Source organism: Neovison vison, chromosome 4 (assembly GCF_020171115.1).
Source record: "Neovison vison isolate M4711 chromosome 4, ASM_NN_V1, whole genome shotgun sequence".
NCBI lineage: Eukaryota > Metazoa > Chordata > Mammalia > Carnivora > Mustelidae > Neogale > Neogale vison.
This window is the reverse complement of record NC_058094.1, coordinates 51,878,840-51,902,410: the sequence shown is the minus strand read 5'-3', so window position 1 is coordinate 51,902,410 and position 23,571 is coordinate 51,878,840.

Here is a 23,571-nt window from a genome sequence, read left to right as displayed (position 1 = left end):
GCCTGATAAAGGTCACCTTTTGGAAGAATTTGAACTCAAGGAGAGCATAGCACACCTCTTGTCATATTTTGCTACCAGTGTCATTATGATTTCAGAAATTCAGATAATAGCTATGTGGTATAGTTTATAAAGGCACAAAACTGATTGGAGAGGACCTATTTTATGAGGAAAAGTCATATTTTTAGACCCATTTTTAAAACCTTTTAAAAAAGGTCTTACATTTGGTATACTCTGAAACTAGAAATTGGGTATTCTAAAAAAAAAAAAAAATCTCAAGCGGAAAGACTTATAATATCAAACTCAAACAAATAAAAAACTCTAAAACAATACTCATACAAATGGGTTTTGACTTTTTAACTCAGAATAGAGGCTGGAGCAAGAAAGGAATAAATACAGATCTTGGTGGCCAGACTAAATGGAAAAGAAAATAAAATTGAAATACTAACATATCTAGGTATTCTGAAAGGTTAGATTAGGAAAGAAGGCTATAATCACTATTACAAAGACATGAAAGGTGAGCAGGGTACAAATAAGCTAATAGCAGAAAAAATGAATGGTTTGTGGATCTCTGAGGAACCTTGGATTCAGGAAACTATTGAGCAACCTTATACAGGACACAGGGGAAACATAGCTGAAAACTGAGATCTATACTGGGTGGTTACACAATAATTTTTAGCAGGAGTGGGAAGAGATTACCTGTTAGATCACATAAAATACTTTAAGCAGTATTAGATGAATTTCAAGATGACACAATTATTGCAAGAGGAAGGAAGAAGAACATGGCATATTCCCTAAGGGAACATGTCTAAGAAATTTAGAGTTAGGACTCTAAGGAAAGTTATAGTTGAGAAGAGAAAAACCAAAGTGAAGACAGGCAAGACAAACAAGGAATATAATCCAGGCATGTGTTTGATTTTCTCTAATGGAATGGAACCAACTGTGTGTAATAATAAATCTGCTCAGGCAGGTGAAGATGGAGAGGATCTGTTTGAATAATAGATTTTTTTTCTGACCTAGAAATTATCAAATTCTTAATCTGTAAGGAATTTTACATGAAAGAGGAACATATTCAGAAAGCAAAAAGTCTGAGTTTGAAGTAAGGTGAAAACAAAGGGTAGAAACATATAATTAAGGAAGTGAGGTTGGTTGTACAAGTATCAGAAAAATAAACGGACATACTTAACTAGGCTGAAAATATTTAAACTCAGCAGCCTTTATTTGAAGAGAGTAGGGAAATAATGAGAGCACATGAAAGAAGCGTATTGATCTTCATTGGATCACTGGGGTTACAAAATCTGAAGAAAGCTTTTATTTTTTATTCCCTATTTGTATTTCACTTTTTGTTGCATTGGGGAACACATTCGGAACAACAGTAATTAATAATAGTTACAGAAGACCTCATTGCTTTTTTTCTTAATATTAGCATATTTCTACCTTTTCTCTTTTTTAAAGATTTGTTTATTTGAGAGAAAGAGAATGAGTGAAAGGGAAAGAGAAATGAACAGGGGTAGGGGGGAAAGGAGAGGGAGATTCACATTCCCCACTGAGCAGGGATCCAGATATGGGGATTGATCCCAGGAACTTGAGACCATGACCTGAGCTGAAGGCAGATGCTTAAACAACTGAGCCATTTAGGTGCCCCATTCTCTACCTTTTCAATCTTAAATATAATTTTGACTATTAGTATGAGATATGTCTTCCTTACTTAGCTACAAAAGTATATATATGCTTTAATATTTTAAGAGAATTTCTTTATTGAGTGTAGTTAATGGATTTAATTGAAAGGTCTTTTATAGCATCTGTTGAAATCTTAAGTTCTATTGGTATCTCAGGTTGATGTTTATATCAAAATTAATACTTAGGTTCTTGAGCTAAAGAAATAATATTTAAATATGGTAAGTGCTGGGGCACCTGGGTGACTCAGTGGGTTAAGCCTCTGCCTTTAGCTCAGGTCATGGTCTCAGGGTCCTGGGATCAAGCCCCACATCGGGCTCTCTTCTCAATGGGGAGCCTGCTTCCCCCTCTCTTGCTGCCCGCCTCCCTGCCTACTTGTGATCTCTTTCTCTCTGTCAAATAAATAAAATCTTTATAAATGAATAAATAAATAAGTGAATAAATAAATAAATAAGGTAAGTGCTTCTTTTAAGGGATTGTTTTATTTTATTTTATTTTTAAAATATTTTATTCATTTACTTGACAGAGATCACAAGTAGGCAGACAGGCAGGCAGAGAGAGAGGGGGAAGCAGGCTCCCTGCTGAGCAGAGAGCTCGATGCAGGGCTTGATCCCAGAACCCTGGGATCATGACCTGAGCCGAAGGCAGAGGCTTTAACCCACTGAGCCACCCAGGTGCCCCAGATTTTTCTATTTTACCTGATAGTATTTTATTTAGGAATTTAATAAAAACATTCATATATGGCATTTTTTAATACCAGTTTTTGTAAAAATCTAATGCTGGAGAACTGTTGTTCTCAAGAGTGTTTGTCAAAAACAATGCTCCATAGTTAAATAGATATGATAAATGCTGCTTTATGAAATCTTTTTTCAGAAGGTATTAATATTCACATAGTAAAGCCTTTAGAAAATAATTCATTTAATTCCCCATGAAAGATTTCACTTATTTTGTCTGTTTTTCTATTTTCTTGATATTTGTCTAGCTTATTATTTGAACACATCTCTCTCTTCTCTAAGATATATATGTGTGCCAGGCAGAATTATGACCTTCATACTTTAGCCCCTAGTGTCATAGTTTTGAATATGTTACATTACCAGGCCAAAAAGGGACTTTGATGTAGTCAAGTTGACAAATGAGTTGACCTTAAAATAGGGAGATTATCCTGATAGGTCCAGTGTATTCACAGGAGCTCTTAGAAGCAAAGCTTTCTCCTGGCTCTGAAAAGGGAGAATGTTAAAAAGATATGGGAGAGTGGAAGGCATAGAGATTTGGTGTGACCCTGCTAGTTTTGAAGATGGAATGGGCCACAAGTCAAGGAATATGGAAAGTCTTAAGTAGCTAAGAATGACACCTGGTCACTTGTTACTTCCCTGGCCAAAGGAAGGAGACCCTTAATCCTACAACCATATGAAATTGAATCCTACCAAAACCCTGAAAAAGCCTGCATGTGGATTCTCCCTTAAAGCCTCCAGAAGATAGTCCAAGCTGGCTGACACTTTGATTTTAGTCTTGTGAGACCCTAAGCAGAGTAGCCAGTTGAGCCTGTCTGGATTCCTAACATCCAGAACTATGAAATGAGAAGTGAGTGTTGTTTTAAGTTCCTAAATCTGTAGTAATTTGTTAGGACAATAGAAAACTAGTGTAGTATATAACATAGCTTCACAAATAATAAGTAATAGAAAAGGTGCATTTTAAACTAAATAGAGATAGTACATTAAACTGTAGAATTCATCTAGAAAACATAATTTTTCCACGTGAATGACCCTAAATTTTACTTTAGAGATGAGGTAAAATTTGGACCTAAATTCACACATCAAATTATAAGTTTACTTTACTTCATTTAGGTTTTGTTTAATTGTATTTGCACTAATTGATATTCTCATTTTATGTGAAAAAAATGAATCAAACTCAAGAGAATCTCATGCATCTTACACTACAGTGATCAGGGAACACAAATCATGTATGAGGGAAACATTTTGCAATTTTGATATTTTTTAGTAACCTGAGCATATTTTCTCCAGTCAAAGTGCTATCCATGAAATGTCCAGCCAAGATTCCTGTCATTTAAATATTCCTTTTCTGGAATCAGAATGCTCAGGTATTGTAAAAAATGTGTATATTAAATAAATGCATTTGTATAAAGTATTTTGAAAATGATTATATTTACTAGTATTATGCATAGCATATGAATTGATTTTTTTGGATGAGAAGTGTCCATAGTACTGCAATTGAAAAATTTTAAAAATACAAAATTGCCCTAGAATTCAAAGGAAGAAATCTAAGCTTCCAGAGACACAGTCAAGATATAAAAGAGACACACACAATTAGAGACACTCAGAGACACACACCACACAGAGACTCTTTTTGACCTTTCTCCTGCCCTGTAATTTGGAAGTCAGGGAACTACTGCCAGTAGGAAAGAGCCAGTTTGTGAAACCAAGTGGACCAAGCAAGGGCAAGAAATGAATTTAAGAGAAAACGGGGCAAACTTAGAACAAGTGACAGATCAACTCTTAGCCAATTGCTTTTGGGAAATCAGTAAACTCACATTTAAAACAAAGTATATCCTATAAGATAGTGGTATAGAAGTATCTTTCCTGAGCAGTGGTGTTTACACATATGATTGATACATCTAGCTTTATAGTCTTGAAACTTGCTTTAGCATCATTATTTAAATTATTAAAATTAAACATTGTCATAGAATTTTTTAAAGACAATATTTTAGGGTTCATCCAGTTCTCCATTTAACAGATGAGAAATGTAAAATCAAAAGAATGTAAGTGACCTATCAGATTCTCAACCTTTTCCTTTCAGTCAAGCATAGTGTCTATGGTACTACATATTCCCTTTAAGAAGTTCTGAGAAAACATGTGCTCACTTCATAGTAAATGATCTACAACTCTTACATGTGGCACAGTAACAAGCTCCATACAAAATATGCATACAGTTGCAACTTAGGAGAATCATATGTATGACCTAAAGTCTGTATGTTATATATAATATGTGTCAGTGAAATAGCTACAAAAAGATAGTTCTGGGTTTTAAAGGGCTTGCGTTTGATGGCCTTACTAACCCATTTTCCTGATATTAATTTGTTCTCAGTAAACTTAACTACCCGTTTTGTTTTGATTTGTTTTGTTTTGTTTTTTCCCATTGATAATGTTTTCTGTAGCAACTGAAAAGGATAAAAATCATTTAGTTTGAAATGTTTGGGCCACTTAATTAACAGACAGTAGAAACCTTATCTGATTTAAATAGTAAAAGCAATTTAGTGAAAGAGTACTGTGTAGCTTACAGAATTTTGAGGAAACCCGCAGAAAAAATTTTGGAAAGTAAGAATCACATAAAGGAGGATATGGAGCCAGAATCGGCCAAATTAGGCTGCATAATTAGGATGGCAGAAGACCGCCGATGCTGAAGCTGAAGCTGAGCCCTGAAAACTGCGGTATGCATTGAGACTCTTGGCTCTGAATTACCACTTTACCAGCAGTGCTGAGCTTTTAAAAAAAAAAAAAAAAAGAGAGAGAGAGAGAGAGAGAACAAACATGCTGGTACTGCTACATCAGTCTTGGCAAGTCCTCCTTACTCACATCACTTTATCATGACTCAAGGCAGGCAGCTGGTCATTTGATCAGCTAAGCCTAGTTTAACAATCACTGGGTGTGTATTTTTCCATATCGACACCCAAACTACCTTCTGGCGGGACTATTTGAATTGACGAGTCTGGGTAACTGAAAACTACATTTTGAGTATCTCCTTTGTGGAACAGGCATTTGATGTAATTCTGACAATCAATCCAGTTCTTGGAGGCTTAGGTTTAGAGCTGTATTACTTTCAGGTGTGAAGCATCCTTGTGGTGTACGAATCATGTTATGTGGAGTAATTCCAGAAGGCAGCAACTTTCCTCGGCAGCTTCCTGACAGTGCTAGAGGTAGAAGCTCTCTTCTCTACACAACTTGGGGCGTCATCTCTAGAAGCTCAGCCTGAGTTTCTTTCTTTGGGCCTCCTAATAATGCTTTGGGCCATATATGCCTCAAAAATTTATTCATGCTTCAAACTGTGATGTATCACTATATTGCCTATAAACCAGGAATGCTTATTAATAAGTAATTAGAATCTGGAAATTGTTCCCTGTAACAGACCTTGAGAAAATAAGAATTATAATGGGCTCTTTCTCTGGGTTTGTTTGAAGGGTGTGAAAATCCATGAACCTAGAAAAAGGGAACTTGGAAGTAAAGAACACTCCATGATAAAGTAGTTAATTTAACTCCTGTGGTTTCCTGCACAAAGTATATTGAAGACCAGCTTTGCTGTATCAAGTGACTGGTACAGCTGAGCTAAGGAAACTTCTTGGAACTGTGGAGTGGCCTGCTTGCTTATAACCGTAGTGGAGAATTTAGAGCAAAGATATTAGGCTCAGTGTCTTCATTGTCAGCTCAGTTCAGAGTCAGAAAAGCAGGATCTTGAATTGCTTTTCTAAAATATTGTTATCCTTGCTGCTACAGAGTTTGTATACTTAAAATTGAGATAGTGCTCAAATTCATGTGATATGCCAAAATGGGGTTTGTGTTGGTTTAATACTATGTTAACTTGCCTAAGATAGGACTAACGTTTCAAAAATCCTCTTTATTGAATGCTTCCAGGTTTGAATTGACAGAAATTTTGCTCAAGATTTGTAAAACAGAAGTGAATAATAGTAGCTATTACTCTCTGAAGTTCATCACAGACAGAGTGGAGCAGAGAGATGTGGAGATGTTACCAGCTTCTACCTGGTCTTTTTCTCTCCCTGGAGATGGATAGATGCAGTAATTCCATTGGGTTTCCATTTGTCCTCACTCTGCAGTGCTGTATGTCTGATTCTCCTTTACTGCTCCCCCTCTGGACCAACAGTAACTCTACTGTAAGTCTCAGGATGGTAAGCCCAAGACACTGTTGAATCCATCCGTTCTTCAGAGTACCTCTCTGATACACCTGGCTATAGGAGGGCTGGTGAATGAGTTCCCCTTCATTATTTATCTTCCCTTGTGGAACCTACCTCAGCGACTTCCACATTAGAGCAAAATATTGTTCCTATAAAAAAATCCTTCTCTATAGTGCTAATACTGTCTTTGCTTCCCTGCCTGAACCTTCAGGGACATATCTTGCAAGAGGACATCAACTTTTCTTAGGTCTCATTGTAAGAAACTCTCACTACTGTCATCCCATCAACCATACAAAATCAATCTTAGAAGAAATTTTTTAATATTAGAAGAATTTCAGAATTAGAATTAGAAGAATTGCTATATTGGCAAAAGTCTAGGGCATATGTGTAGGAGCGTATTCTGTGGATGGCTGCACAAAGCAGAGGAATGGAATTTAAGATCTGGTTGAATTTATCAATATGGGTGCACTTAACAGTGAATTTCAATGTATTGTGCTAGTTTGATTAATGGGGAATTGTTCAAATTGTTTGCTTAGTTGGCTGATTAAATCATAAACTCAGCTTTGGTCTATATTGTGCTAAAGGAAAATGAAAAGACAATTCATTAACCTACCATTATTTATGTCCCTTGCAGGGTAAAAAGAATCTCCCTTAATAATGACATTGATAAATATTTTGAGTAGTGTCAATAACCTTGGAAAGTAGTAACTCTCATAGCCATGAGGCGCCTAAGGAAACCTGATGATTAAATATAAGGTAGTGTCTTTTATGGGATCCTAGAACAGAAAAAGAAAAACATATTAGGTAAAACTAATGAAATCTGAATAAGGTTTGGATTTTAGTTAATAATGTATCAGTATTGGTTCATTAATTGTAAAAAATGTACAATGCTAATGTAAGACAATAATAATGGGAGAAAGTTCGTAGGACTATATGAGGATACTCTAGTATCCCTTCCCAATTTTTCTCTAAACCTAAAGCCATTTAAAACTAAAAAGTTTATTTAACAAAAGAAATACTCTACTTACTTTTCCCTGAAGTCCTGAGATAAATGTGAGAAATTGCCATGAAAAGGGACTCTTAGATTATGCTGAGTGAAATAAGTCAAGCAGAAAGAGTCAATTATCATATGGTTTCACTTACTTGTGGGTCATAAGGAATAATGCAGAGGACATTGGGAGATGGAGAGCAGAAGTAAGTTAGGGGAAATCAGAGAGGGAGACAAACCATGAGAGACTGAGGACTCTGAGAAATAAACTGAGGGTTTTGGAGGGGAAGGGGCGTTGGGTGAGCCCAGTGGTGGGTAATAAGGAGGGCGCGTATTGCATGGAGCACTGGGTGTGGTGCATAAACAATGAATTTTAGAACACTGAAGAGAAATAAAATAAAATGGGAGGAAAAAAAAAAAGACTCCGATTTTAGTGAGAATGATGAGATCCTGGCTCACAGAGGCCCTTTCAGCCTTTCAGCTCTTAAGTACCAAAAGTAATGGGTATTGTCATAAAAGCAGGGCTAATGCAATAAAGAAAATACTTTGACAAGCATGGATCTTTGAAGGTGACAAATTGCTCACAGTGTGCTGGACTTTGTGGACAACCCTTAGGTGTCCACAAAACATAAACAGTAACACAAACATAAAAGCTTAAGTTCTGGTTAACAGAAAATAATCTTTAGAGAGCAGGATAGTTTTGGTGCTTCACTATTCCAATGTTGATGCCTAGAATTAGTTAATGTACCTTGAGTTCCTTGAATGAAGCTTTTTGATACCCTGAAATGTAAATGAAATAATGACATTGATAAATATTTTGAGTAATGTCAGTAATCTTGAAAAGTACTTTTAATTTTCATAGTTACTGAAATACCACTAAAATCTTCCTGCTGGCCTTACCCAAAGAGGTACACAAGTATTTATCCAAGTTTCATTCCATATTAACAAGCAATTGTCAACATTGTTGAACAACAATTTTAGAAAATGCTAATTGCTGGGTCACACAGTGGGGACTTTGAGGATTAGAGTGATAAATGGAGTTTGGCCGGAGTCCATCCACAGTGGCTGGGTGATTTCATGAATCCATTATGTGTTGCTGGCAGACAATTAGGAGGTGAATGATGTCAAGCATGTGGACTGCCATTGCCATAGCTGGTCTCCTAATCATCACTACTGCCTGCCCATTCTGCCAGCAACAGAAACCAATGTGAACACCAAGGAGACATCATAACCAAGGTGGAGGGGATGGGTAGGGAATAGCCAGCCACTTGACTATATTTTGATTTTATTTAATGTCTTCTATCATGGAGGAAACAGTAATTTATTTACATTAGAATGGATACTGATTCTGGGTATAGATTAGCCTTCCCTACTTGCTATGCTTTACTTGCAGTGCTAACCACAGAATTATTAAAAGTTTATTCTAGGGCGTATCATTTCTTACAGGATGACTTCTGAGAAGTAAGTCTTTTCATAAAAAAAGATATACCACAGCATTGATAAACAGCTGATTATGCAGAAAGCTATAATAACTTATTTAGGATTCAGTTATGGTACCAACCAGGAGACAAAAACTTATGAGCTTGGATTTATCTCTGATAGCTGGAGATACACATTCTGATTCAGTGAAGAGAATATGATGCTGTTTCTTTTGTAGTCAGAAGAATCAATAGGTGGAAGCAGGAGAGATACCTCTGATCATTGTGTCTAATTATCTATTTCTCAACTTTTTGATTCCTGTACTTGTAACAAGGAAGCATGAAAAGAGTTACATTGAACAGGGATTTGAAACTGACACTTGACAATATTGAGTCAATTGAACTCTAGACCAATAAGACTGAAGAATAAGATAAGGTGATGGTTAGAATGATTAAAGTGGATTATCAAGAGAAAATAAAGTTGCTCCTATGTGATGGGGTTAGGGAAGAGAATACACGCAACTTACCGAACTCTCTTAAGGTATCTCCCAGTATTTCTATAGGTTTTATGGTAAACTGTAGTATAAGATCTAAGCAATCTAACATAGGAAGGAACCACAGGTGTTAAATACTTCAGAAAAGATTCGAGTTTCTTACTAGTGGGCATATGAGTTTAAAAAACATTGTCAGCATGAACAAATTTGTTGGGGTTATAATATCCTCATTGTTATGTTGAATATTTCACAAATATATGTGTGTATGTGTAACTTATAATAGTATATAGTATATTTAATAGTAACATAATTACAGCTTATTTTATGTCTTTTGTTAGTAAAGCTATTTTATTTTATTTTATTTTATTTTATTTTAAAGATAGATTTATTTATTTATTTGAGAGAGAGAGAATGCACTTGCACATTGAAGGGAGGTACAGAAAGAGAGGGAGAGAGAAACTCAAGCAGATGCCACACTGAGCACAGAGCCCTGTGCAGGGCTAGATTCCATGACTCTTGACACTATAAAGTCCTGAGATCATGACCTGAGCTGGAAACCAAGAGTCAGAGGCTCAACTGACTGTGCCACCCAGGCACTCCAATAAAACTATTTTAAAAGGAAATATATAGCTTCTTAACTCTATAGCTATTTAGGAAATAAGCCTATTAAAAGGCATTCCTACAAATAAAATGCCATGTTATGATGTTATGATGGTAAATTCTACCAGGCTTTTAAGAAATAAATAATATAATTCAACACGATTCTACATACAATTTTCCATAAAATTAAAAGGGAGAAAATGCTTTCCCTCTTAATGAGATCAACATTACCCTTTTTACAAAATCAAAGAAATGATGGCAAAATAATCCTACCTGAACATAGATGCAAAATTCATGCAGTTTTTAAAAATCATATTCAACTATATGTAAGAATAGGTGATGGGAATAAGGAGTACATTTATGGTGAGTGCTGGGTGTATGTAAGTGTTGAATCACTAAATTCTGCACACGAAGCTAATATTACACTGTATATTAACTAACTGGAACTTAAATGAAAACTTAGAAAAGCAAAACAAAACAGGGGCCTCTGGGTGGCTCAGTGGGTTGGGCCTCTGCCTTCAGCTCAGGTCATGATCTCGGGTCATAAGATGAAGCCCTGCATCAGGCTCTCTGCTCAGTGGGGAGCCTGCTTCCTTCCCCCCCTCTCTGCCTGGCTCTTTGCCTGCTTGTCTTTTCTGCCCGTTAAATAAATAAATAAAATCTTAACAAACAAACAAACAAACAAACAAAATAAAATGAGCTTATTTAAAAAAAACAAAACAAAACATCATGACCAAGGACAATTTATCCCTAGAATGCAGAGTTATTTTGAGATTTAAAAACAAATCAGTGTAATCCATCACATTAACAAACAGAGAAGAAAAATAATATGACTACCTATATATACGCAGAAGAGACATTTGACAAAAACTAACATGAATTCCTAGGAACATTCCCAATTAAGAGAATCCCTCAGCCTGTTAAATTGCATTTGAAAAATCGTAGCTCTCATAATACTTGGTGATAGATTTAATATATCTCCCAAAACTCAGGGACAAGGCAAGGATGTAAACCCTCACCACTGCATTCGGCATTGCACCGGAGCCCTAGTAAGTGCGATAAGGTTAAAAGAAAAAAATCATTCAGATTCATTAGAAATAGTAATCTCTCTTTGTTTGCACTGCTTTTGTTCTCAGACGAACTGATAGTTGAATAAAATACTATGGAATCTACAAAATATCCATTTGAAATAATAAGTAAGTTTAGCTAGTTTATAGACTTTCAGACCCATAGATTAAAATCATGTCTGAGTATATATATATATATGTATGAATGAAATAATCTTATATTAAAACATTTTAAACATTCTATTTTAAAAGTGCATTATTTCCATTCTTTTACCTTTCAATCTCCATATAGTAAAATAAAGTAAAAAGAACAAATAAGTTAATAAATTTTATATAACAGAATACGGAAGTTTTTACCCTGTCAGAGAAAGAAACAGAAAGCAAAAAAGGGAAGACAACTTGACTGAACTCTGATGATGGATTAGAGTCAGCCAAATCTGTATAAATCCACATCATTTTGGAATGCATACTTCTGAATGGTTAGAGTAATAAATACTGAGTTTTATGTATGGATGGGTTAGTAAATATACATATATTTCCTGGGTGTATCTGCCAGGAGGACTTAGAGACAGCAGCCTCTTAATAGCAACAAGCATGCTAGCACCTGGATCTTTGTTTCTAAATGCAGTTCTCTAAAAAATAGAATTGAGGTCCCTTGAAGAAATGGATAGCATAAGAGCTGAGGCAGGGAAAATAGAAGATGAGCCTAAAACATCTTGTCAAACCAGAAAGTAAGAAATTGCAAAAAAGAAAAAAAAAAGAAAGAAAGAAAAAATGGCATTATTCACAAGGACACAGGAGGCAACTATGTATAGTGAGCTCCCAAAGGCCAAATCTATAACAAAATAAATGGTAATAGTATTGAATTATAATCCAAAGAATAAAATGGGTATCTGCAAATCTATGAAGATTTAAATAAGTCATTGCATGACTGGATGGATGAATAAATGGGGGGAGAATAGGCAGAGGAAAAAACAATTAGTTTGACCTACATAACATAGCACCAACCATTTATGTAAATCAAGCATATACAAAAACACTACATTCATGAATGTTTATGATTTTTTTTAAAGATTTTTATTTATTTATTTGACAGAGATCACAAGTGGGCAGAGGCAGAGAGAGAGGGGGAAGCAGGCTCCCTCCCGAGCAAAGAGCCTGATGTGGGGCTCAATCCCAGGACCCTGAGATCATGACCTGAGCCGAAGGCAGAGGCTTAACCCACTGAGCCACCCAGGTGCCCCATGAATGTTTATGATTGTCACAACACTTATGTCATCAGATTTTTAAGAATCACCCTTTCTATTGCAATATATTTACTTTCTTAATTAACCCCTATGGAAACTTTTTGTTTGTTTTTTTGTTTGTTTTTTGGTTTTTGGTGTTTTTTTTTGGTTTGTTTGTTTGTTTTTGGCCTTGAGTACCAGTTGAGTTTATAAAGTATTCAAAATGCACACTCACAAAAAAATCTTGGGGGCATTTGGGTGGCTCAGTGGGTTAAGTGTCTGCCTGTGGCTAAGTTCATGTTCCCAAAGTCCTGGATCCTAGCCCCACACGGCGTCCCATCCCATCTGACTCCCTGCATAATGGGGTATCTGCTTCTCCCTCTCTCTCTCTGTTCCTCCCCCTGCTTGTGTTCTCTCTCTCTCTCTCAAATAAATAAATAGAACCTTTAAAACAAAATAAAACAAAGCAAAGTCGTGACTTCTTATAGGAGTAGCTACTTAGGTTTTTAAAGAAAGGGAAGGAATTTTATTTTCAAGCATTTGTGACTCTTCCTTTTCGAGATATTCTGTTGAAACTGAACTACGGTATCTCCAACTGCACAGATACAACTAACATTAGGAGGCATGAGTACTGAATTTGCTACCTGCTGGTTTTTAGATTAGAGAGATTCACAGTAGTGTGTCCTTAGGAGAGCTTTTGTATTACCCTTGTTTTTGAATATCGGAAAATGAAACACTCCCTTTTTATTGCTATTAGTTTTACTGTTTATTCTATGCCATGTTCTATTAAGTTCAAACTCTACAAATAACCATAAGCATTTGTGGAATGCTATTATAAAAAATGTTATTAACAACATCTCCATTTTTAATGACCTGGAAATATTTGAATCAGTGTAAAGAAATTTTTTATTTAATGAGAGATATTCAGATATATTTGCGTTTATTCTATATAAAAATAAGTGAGGCATTATTTTTCTCAGAAAAAAAGGATTTCTTGTATTTGACACAAAGCTGTCTTTAATGAGCATTTCCTGTCTTAAAAGTCAATACAGCATGTCTTATCTAAACTCTTATCTCAAATCTTTACTGAGAAGTAATAAAAATTATGGATAATTAAAAATTCATAATGTGTATATGTGAAAAGTAATCAAGAGTAAATATTAATCCTTATAAAGAAAATGTAAAGATTACGTTGATAATAAACAGACTGGTTAAATGTGTGTTACTGGAAATAGACTTGCTTTTCTGAAATGAGAAGTCTGTATAATAACAGGATCTTTAAAAGGCACAAGCATTAAGGAAACAAGGATTTTGTAATCTTGTATTTTTTTAAAATAAAAACCTCTGAGATGGGGTTAAATTTGCATTTCAGAAGTTCACAGTTAAAATTCAGTAGAAAAAAGATTAAATCTCACATTAATTTCAGTGCTGTTTTATAAGACTATTTTATTTTTTTAATTTTTTTTTATTTTTTTAAAGATTTTATTTATTTATTTGACAGACAGAGATCACAAGTAGGCAGAGAGGCAGGCAGAGATAGAGGAGGAAGCAGGCTCCCTGCTGAGCAGAGAGCCCGATGCGGGACTTGATCCCAGGACCCTGAGATCATGACCTGAGCCGAAGGCAGCGGCTTAACCCACTGAGCCACCCAGGCGCCCTATAAGACTATTTTAAATTAGAATCTGTATACCTGTGAACTGCTTGAAGAGACTAATTTATTCTTGTAATTTATTAATTTTGAAACCCATTTTGTAAAACTTGCTATGCTAGAGCCTGAAGCTGCAATGACAAACTATTCTATTTGCCTTAAAAGACATGGGAATGTCAAGGAATAGTAATAACTAAAAGACAATTATAGTATATCTGATAGACAATAATGTGGAATACAAATTTTCATCAGAACAGGGGAGAGTCACGTAATTCAGTATTCAAACATCCAGGAATGCTTTTTGTAGGAAGAAATTCTGATCTGTAGACTGAAGGTGATGAATTAAAAAAACAGTGCCAAGTACAATGTGACAATGAGAATCATTGGAAGAACCGTAAGCAATATACTATGAAGAAATGTCAAATACAAGATACATACATGGTTCAGTAGAGTAAGAAGTAGGGAGTAAATAAGGACGGTCATTTTTAGGGAAATAAACATTAGTAAAGAGAATGTAAGGTGATATGTTTGACGTGGTAGACTCAGCTATCCATGGTGCTGGAATTGCCTATCGAGAGTGAGGGGAAAAAAAAAAAAAATGTGAGACTGGTTTGGGCAAGGATTGAGGTCATGTCCTGGAAGGAGAAAATTTATTTTGGAGTTAGGAGGTGCTGATTAGTTCACTTTTTAGCACACTGAATTTGATTCATTCTTTGTACATCAAGGGAAGATGTCCAGAAGGAACTTGATTTGTAACTCAACATGAGTTCTGGGAAGAAGATACAGATTTAGCATGTTAACTATATAAATAATTTATTTCAAGGTGGTAGATGTTATCTCTCGTTGAGAGTGAAAATGAAAGAATGTTTAGAATTAAGTCTTGAAAATATATTACATTGAGAAAGAGCAGTCCAGAAGGGATATTTTAAAGTATCTTACAGGCAAAAGGAAAAATGAGGGGAGTATAGTGACATGGATTCAAAAGATGAAAAATTTTCCAAGAAGTGCATAGTCCACAATGTCAAAGGCTGTAGGGACAAGTATAAGATGAATATAAGGAAGTAGTAAAGAGGGTTATAAAGTAAGTAATGAACTCGTGTCCCATTTTCCAAACAAGTTAAACAGGCTAAAAGTAGGATTGGCTTTGTAAAGTACTTTGATGTTTTTCTGAGATAGAAATGTAGGCTAAGCAGAGGGACTTAGGAAACTATAATTCTGTGTCTCATGTTACTGAAGATAACTATCAAAAATTTTATTGTAAGAAGCACTTTTCTGTTTTGAGAGCAGTATGGAGTAACATAATTACCAAGATGAGAGCTTATCATGCAGTCAGAAAACTTATAGGAAAAAACATTTTTTTAATGATCTGATAGGCCTATCAGATCATGTGAAGTGAATGCAGTGATCAAGATAGTTTCAGAGTTGGATTGTTATATTACCAGATTTTAGCTGTAATATCCAGAAACTATAAGCTATATGACGACAGTTTGCTTAATTTTTCCAGGTCTCTAAATCTCAGTGTCCACATTAGTAAAATGTAGCTAATAGCAGGATCTACTACATGGGGTTATGATGAGGATGATAGAAAATGATCTATGTCAGAACACCGACAAGCCAGTGCCTGCCATATGCTGCATCCCTAAAAAATATTTGCCCTGTTAATGTTTTTATTGTTTTTATTATGGAATCCCTGTAAAAATCACATCAAATATTCTCTCTGCAGTTCAAGAGCGAAGGATGGTATCATGCTTCAGTAAACAAAATCACTTGGTTGCAGTTTATCATCACTATAATTTTTAAATTAAAGATTATTATACAGTAGAATTTTTACATCTATAGCCCTTGTTGCCTTTTGGTCTCTCCAATATGAAGGAGTAAACATAAAACAAGAAATTACCCAATTTATCTATTGCAGCCCTCAGCTTCTGGCCAAGTATGAAACAACCAGAGATTAAGAGTTCCATTTCTCACAGTGCATTTGCTTCAAGCAGGAGACTTTATTTTTCAGAGCTAGCTTCCTCGAGCATGTTTATTAGTGTAAGAAGCTTCATTTATTTCTAGGATTATTTTTACAGTCATACATACTGATTCCATTTTGCTAGCCGTATGGAACTTCCAATACTTTTAATCCTCCAGAGACTTAAGGACTAGGGGGCAAAAGAAATTGCCCTCATTCAATTAATCTTGTCTTCCTATTATTTGTAATATGATTAATGCAAAACTGAGCCAAATTTCAGTAGTATTATAGGAAAATGGGAGGAACATCTGTACTTGTGTTTAAGAAAGGACATATAAACAGCATACAGAAAAAAATGTATATTTTTACTCTTTTATATAACTTTAAGTAGCTTACAAGTTTTCTGTTTAAACTTTTTTTTTGTCTTACCTTAGGCCACACAAACCCATTTTATTTTTTATTTTATGTTTTATAACTTTGTTTTGGAAATCATTACATATAAATTATTCATAACAAATCGCTATTGCTCAGTTTTTCCATAAAGCTATCCATAAAATATTATGAATACTATGGCTGTTCAAAAACGTTTTAAAAGCAGAGATTTTATAAATACGAAGTGAGGAATGAGGCCATTATATAGATTTTGAAGAAGTTATGCAGTGGTAACATCTAGAGAAAAATAACCAGCAACTATAATGATGAGATATATATGTTTATGTTAGCTGTTTATTGCTTTTCTATTATTAGGCTCTGACTATAGAAATGACATTAATAAATTACACTGATCATAGTTCTTAAAATAATCTTATGTATTTAACAAAACTTTATACAGAAATCAGAAAATATATTTGAACACTTGGAAAAAACTTTGTGGTAACGTTTATCCTTTCATTTTTCTTGAGTCTGTCAAAAACAACAGAAGTTTTACTTGGAATCAGTAAATACTCAGTTACAGAAGACCTGTAACTAGATCCTAAATAGCAAAGCAGTTGCTATATTCTGATCAAAAAATTATCTTTCATATGCTTAAATATATTATTCATATTCTTCAGTTCTTTTAAAGAGAACTTTGTTTTTCTTCTTAACTTAAAAGTATATAGTATTTATTCTTAAGTCTACCTTTTCCTCTGATATTCTAGAATAAATTTTCCCCCCCTAAGGGTACTTACTGGTTGTCATTTCAAGATGCCTTGAAAGTACCGGATGTTTTTATTTTTAAATTCTTTTTAAATTCTTAGAGAGGAGTAGGGAATTTGGGTAAATTGGAAGGGGAGGTGAACCATGAGAGACTATGGACTCTGAAAAACAATCTGAGGGGTTTGAAGTGGCGGGGGAGGGGTGAGAGGTTGGGGTACCAGGTGGTGGGTATTATAGAGGGCACGGCTTGCATGGAGCACTGGGTGTGGTGAAAAAATAATGAATAATGTTTTTCTGAAAATAAATAAATTGAAAAAAAAATTCTGTTACCTATTTCTTTTCTCATTGTATATACTAATATACCAATTTTATTTTAAAATTTATGTCTGGTATAAAATAAACTTAAAAATCTGAAACCCCCTTTGTCAAAACATTACTACTATCCTTCCTCGTTCCAGTCATCCATAAAGCCAGGTTATCTGCACTTATTTCTTAAAGATTTTGACATCCAGTACACTATAGATGTTCCTATATATATGTGCATAGATAGATAGATTTTTCCCCCCAATAGCCTGGACTTCAAAGTCTTCTCCTTCAATGATCTTGTCCTACAATGTCTTTTAACCTCCCACCCCAATCACTTGGCTCATACCAATAAACTTGGGACCCCTCAAAAATATCAATTTCTGAACTTCCCTGAGTTCCATCATCTTTTTATCTAACAGCCCTGTCTGTTATCCTAAATGCTATAATTTTTCATACCCACCCAGAGCTACTAGGAATAACCAGCTGCTCAGTGTTCTAACTGCTTTCTCCCCACCACACATCTTCATTTCCCTCTTCATTCAGGATATATTTCTTGCCCATGCTTATAATCATTCCCTAGTATGCCTTACAAATCACCTTGTTTCTCACTGTCTTCATGCTTCAAATGGCAAAAATACCAACCTTTGTTAAATTCAGCTCTGGGCCTACTCTGCCTCTACTCTTCCACACTAGAAAAGGCCTCAGCTACATATACTTCCCAGGAATTCTATACAGTGTGCTTCCATTCACTCTCTCTCTGTTCTCAGTAACTCTGTCATATTTACAACTCTTCTAATTATATCATATACTCTTGTCCCTGTTCCTTTGGATGAATCCCCTGTGTATCCCCAGACTCTCATTTGGTATACTAGCTTCTACAATGTTAGCCTACCTAGAGATATGGTTCAAGTAATTGTTCCAGTTATCTTCTGTAATATAGATTCTCCTCTCTATTGTATCATTTCCATGAGCATAGAAACATGCTATATTATCTCTCATATATTAAAAAAAAATCCCATGATTACACATTCCATCTATAACTATATGTTTCTCAGCACAACTTTGCAGGAAGGTTCATCAGAACAATTTCCTATTCTTGTGATGTCCATTGAAGGAAGCGTCAGTCATTCTAGACCACTACACTTAGATATTCAGGAAATATGTTGTCCTTAGGGTCCCAAGTAACTTACAGGTTGCCAGATCCACTGACATTCCTCAGGTCTCTTTCGCTTGACCTATCAGAAGCATGTGACAATTGACCATGTTCTCCATTATGAGATATTTTACTTCCTTAAGCTTCCAGAACACCATGTACAATTGGTTCTGTTGTAATTCAATGGCTAATCTATCTCAGTTTTATTTACTTTCTCTCTGATATATTCAATTGGACTGCTGCAGGACTTAATCCCTAGAGTTTTCCTCATCTCTACCTATCTTGCCATTCATTCTTATGGCTTGATATACTGTCAACATACTAACAGCTCCCAAATAGGCACCTCTAGCCAGACTTTTACCCTGAGATCCAGAGACATCTATACAACTCCCTAATTATCATCCCTTCTGTGTCTACATTTTAAAAGTAACATCTCCGGGTGCCTGGGTGGCTCAGTGGGTTAAAGCCTCTGGCTTCGGCTCAGGTTATGATCCCAGGGTCCTGGGATCCAGCTCCACACTTGGCTCTCTGCTTAGTAGGGAGCCTGCTTCCCCACCCCTCTCTCTGCCTGCCTCTCTGCCTACATCTGATCTCTGTCAAATAAATAAATAGAATCTTAAAAAATAAAAAGGAACAACTCCAAAACTAAGCTTTTGCTTTTCTCCACCAAAACCTGTTCCTCTGCCTATCTCTCTAGTCTCAATAAAATCTTCTCTTTACTCAGCCAAAAAATTTTAGAGTCATTTTTTACTTTCTTATATATCCACATGAAAGAAATTGGTAAATTCTTCTAAGTTTATGTTCAAATTACAATGAGAACCTTATGACTTTTCATAATATACATTTCTATCACTCTATTCTGAGATAGTATCATCTAATAACAGAATTAATCTAATAACTTCATGATTGTTCTTTCTGCTTTCATCTTTATCCTGGTGCCTGTCCAGGTGATCCTCTTAATATTTAAATTAGATCATATAATTTCTGTGCTCTGGCTATGTAAGTTGATTCCCATATAAATAGAGTAAAAGTCAAAATCAGTTCAGTGGAAAGGACTAGGTAGCCTATAGAATTTGATTTCATCCACAACTCTGATCTTATTACCTATCAACTCATCCTTTCTCCTCCAGATACATTAGTCTGCTTATTTTTTTAAAAGATTTTATTCATTAATTTGACACAGAGAGACAGCGAGAGAGGGAACACAAGTTGGGGGGGGGTTGGTGGCAGGATGGGGAGATGGAGAAGCAGGCTCCTTCCTGAGCAGGGAGTCCCATGCATGGCTCCATGCACGACTTGATGCAGAGCTTGATCCCAGGACCTTGGGATCATGACCTGAGCTGAAGGCAGACAGTTAATGACTGAGCCACCACAGGTACCTCCACTTAGGTTTCTTTAATATTCCAAGTATATTCTGCACCCTGGCCTTTGAACATGCTATTTTTTTCCCTCTCCTGGAATCTGCTTATTATGTATATGCCTAACTCTTGTTCTCTCAACATTTTTAATTACCTTTATGTGTGTGAATGTGTGTGTGTATATAATGTATACATATATTATATAACTAAATATATATAGTAACTATTTTGCTATCTGTATATTACTCTCACCAGAATGTAGGGCAGCTTTTAGTAATTCCTGGTATATACTTAATAAAATAAATATATGTTGTTTGAATGAATAAATATGATTTTAATTCTGACACTCATCCTTTGGTGGTGGATATTTCTGTTTGGGCTTCCTGACATTTTAAATCATTCTTTTCCCCTAATGGGATCTGGTTTGCCTTCTCTTACACAAGACCTGTGGTATCCTGAGCAAAAAAAAATCACACTTTGGCACAATCTGTGAAGAAACCTAGCCTGAATCAAACTCCTGTCCATTGATCTGAGATGCAATAATAATGTGTGGTTTCTGTACTGGCTTAAAAAAAGAGATAGCAAAGCAATTTCATTGAAAGCATAATGGTGCTGATACCTGATCAAATCACACATGATGTATATTCTAGGTACCAATTCAGTTGAAAAGGATCCACTAAATAATGATACTGAATTGGCTTTCTATTTCAACATAGAATAAAAAAATGTGTATGAGCTACATTCTTACCTATATGGATCAAAGCTATAACTTCAAGAGTTTAAAATAAATTATAGGAAAATGATTTTACCACCATGGAGCAGAACACTTTCTAAACCAAGATTTAAATATAGTCATATAAATGTGATAAAAATCGATTAAAAATTTGATCTGTTATCCATATCTCATAACAAAACAACTGAAATCACAGTGTCCTAAAACAAAAAAAGAAAGAAAGAAGGAAAGAAAGAAAGAAAGAAAGAAAGAAGCATTTTTATTACTCCTGATTCTGTACTTGTCTGGTAGTTCAGCTGATCTGAGCCGGATTCCATTGATCTTGACTAGACTTGCTTATGTGCCTATGGTAGAATAGTGGGTGGGCTGGGTGCTGACTGGTCCTGGTGGGCCCCATTCATGTGTTAGTAGATGGACTCTTGGTAAGAGCATCCAGGGTAACTGGGCCACTTGTCTCACTTCATCCAGTAGGGTAGTCTGTGTATGCTCACATGGAGATTTCTGGAAGAATAAGCTGCATTATTTGAGGCTTCTTGAGGTTTAGGTTCAAAATCGACATTCTTTCTAATGAGCTTTATTGGCCAAAATAAATTACAAGTGGACATACAAAGGATGGGAATACGCTGAAATGGAGAAACTACAAGTTAGATTGCACGGTGTGCAGATTGCAAAAGAAGGGGATGAGGGATTGGGACCATTTTTGCAAGCAATTTACTAAAACAATATGTGCAACTTATATACATATAAAAGGTTAATATTCCTAATATATATGAAATCCCTGAAGTAAGAAAAATATATAGTATGTTTTAATTAGAAAATAGTAAATATAATTAAAAAAAGAAGATTAAATATAGGTGAGTAGTAATCTGAAGGTTGTTTCAAACTTACTAGAAGTTGGTGAAATGCAGATTGAGGAATGATATGTTTAACTTTGTAATGGGCAAAAACAGTCAAACAAAAACCTAATGAACAAGAAGATGAAAAAAGTGGGGACAGCATATACACTATTACTATATTAGTGAGAATATAAATGAATAAAAAACTTGAAATAATTTGGCACACTTATTAAAATGCAAGATGAGCATATATACTTTGATCTGAGAATTCTATTCTATATACATATTATACAGAAATTTCTATTTCATAGATTACTGTATATTTATAATTATTTTATTTTTATTTTTTCAATTTTTTTAGGCAGGGAGGGACAGAAGGACAGGGGAGACAGTGAATCTTAAGCTGGTCGAGGACCCCAGCACAGGGCTAGATTCACAACTCAGATCATGACTTCAGCCTAAATCAAGGGTCAGATGCTTAACTGACTGAGTGACCCAAGTGCCCCCCCAATAATGTTATTTTTGATTATGGTTATGGCCTAAAATAGTTCTAATTTAATTTATCAAGATGAGAGGAATGGAATGAATTTTTGTATTTCCACAAAATTAAAAAAAGTATCTATTTAAAATCAGTAAAAATGATTATTATAATGTTTGAGAATGAAGTTGAATTTGGTGAGAATAAAGTTGGATTTGAAGAATGGTGGGAAAAGGTTAATCTTTTCAATAATTAACAAGCTCATTCATATTAGAGAAGGGAAAAACATGGCTCCTACATTGCACCATATACAAAAGTCATATACACCATATACAAAAGTCCCAAAAATGAAAAAAATGATCAAAAAGTAATTTTAGAAATAATATAGGAAAATATCTGGGTAGGGAAAGTTTTTTAAAGAGGGTACAAGAAACGTTACCTATACAGGAGAATATGGCATAACTGAGCATGATAAAAAGTATTCCAGTTCATCAAATGATATTTAATATTAAAAGAGTGTGTAATGAAAATTTAAATCACATAATGGGAGAATACGTGCACCAAAAGTGGCAGAAAAATCTCATATTTACAAAGAATATTTTTGAAAAACTCTACGAACAATAAGAGAAATATCAAAAAAGAAAAATAGTTGAAAGCCTGAAACACACATGTAAAAAAGGAAGATACACAAATGTGTTAATCATCATTATTCATTAAGAAAATGCAAATTAAAAGACTCAATGTGATACCAGAACTTCACTACTCCTTAAAAGTGATGAAGGAAAGAAGGGGAAAAGGAAAGGAAAGGAAAAGAAAGAAAAGGAAGGTAGGCAGGCAGGCAGGTGGAAAGGGAGGAAGGGGAAAGAAAAGAGAAAGAAAGATGGAAAAGAGAGAGAAAGAGAAAAAGAGAAAGAGGGAGGGAGGGAAGAAAGGGGAGGAGAGAGAGAGATTACTAAGTGTTGGATAGAATGTAAAACAACAGGAATCCCCAGACACTGCTATATGGAGTCTACATTAATTTAATCACTTCGTACAACAGGACTTTTCTCTTAACCTTAGAAATATGTATACTCCCATAACTTAACAATACTATTTCTAGGTATGTACTAACAAATGCATATGAGTGAAACTGAGAAAATATTGCAGTAAGGTTCATAGAAGCATTCTAACATGCACAAACTGGAAACAAACCAAATTCTTATGACCAGCAAAATGTTTAAAGAATGTGTGGGTTCTTAAAATGGAATATGATCCAGAAATAAAAATAATTGGGGAAAACATAATGGCAAAAAAAAAAAAGCCAGATGAAAAATCACACATATTATATGAACTTATTTTACAAGATAAATGTAATGCTTAATGATGCAAACTTACACGGTAAAGTCATGAGGACAGAGAAAAAAAATCAACATAAAATTTAAGATAGGTAGTATTTTTGCTAGGGAGAAATAATATTGAGAGAAAATACCAGGGAGATTTTAAGATTATCAGTGATGTGCTTTTGTGATGTGCTTACTCAGATGTTTGCATTGTGCTAAGAGATCTCTTTGTGGCCTACTTTTATGAATGTATACACT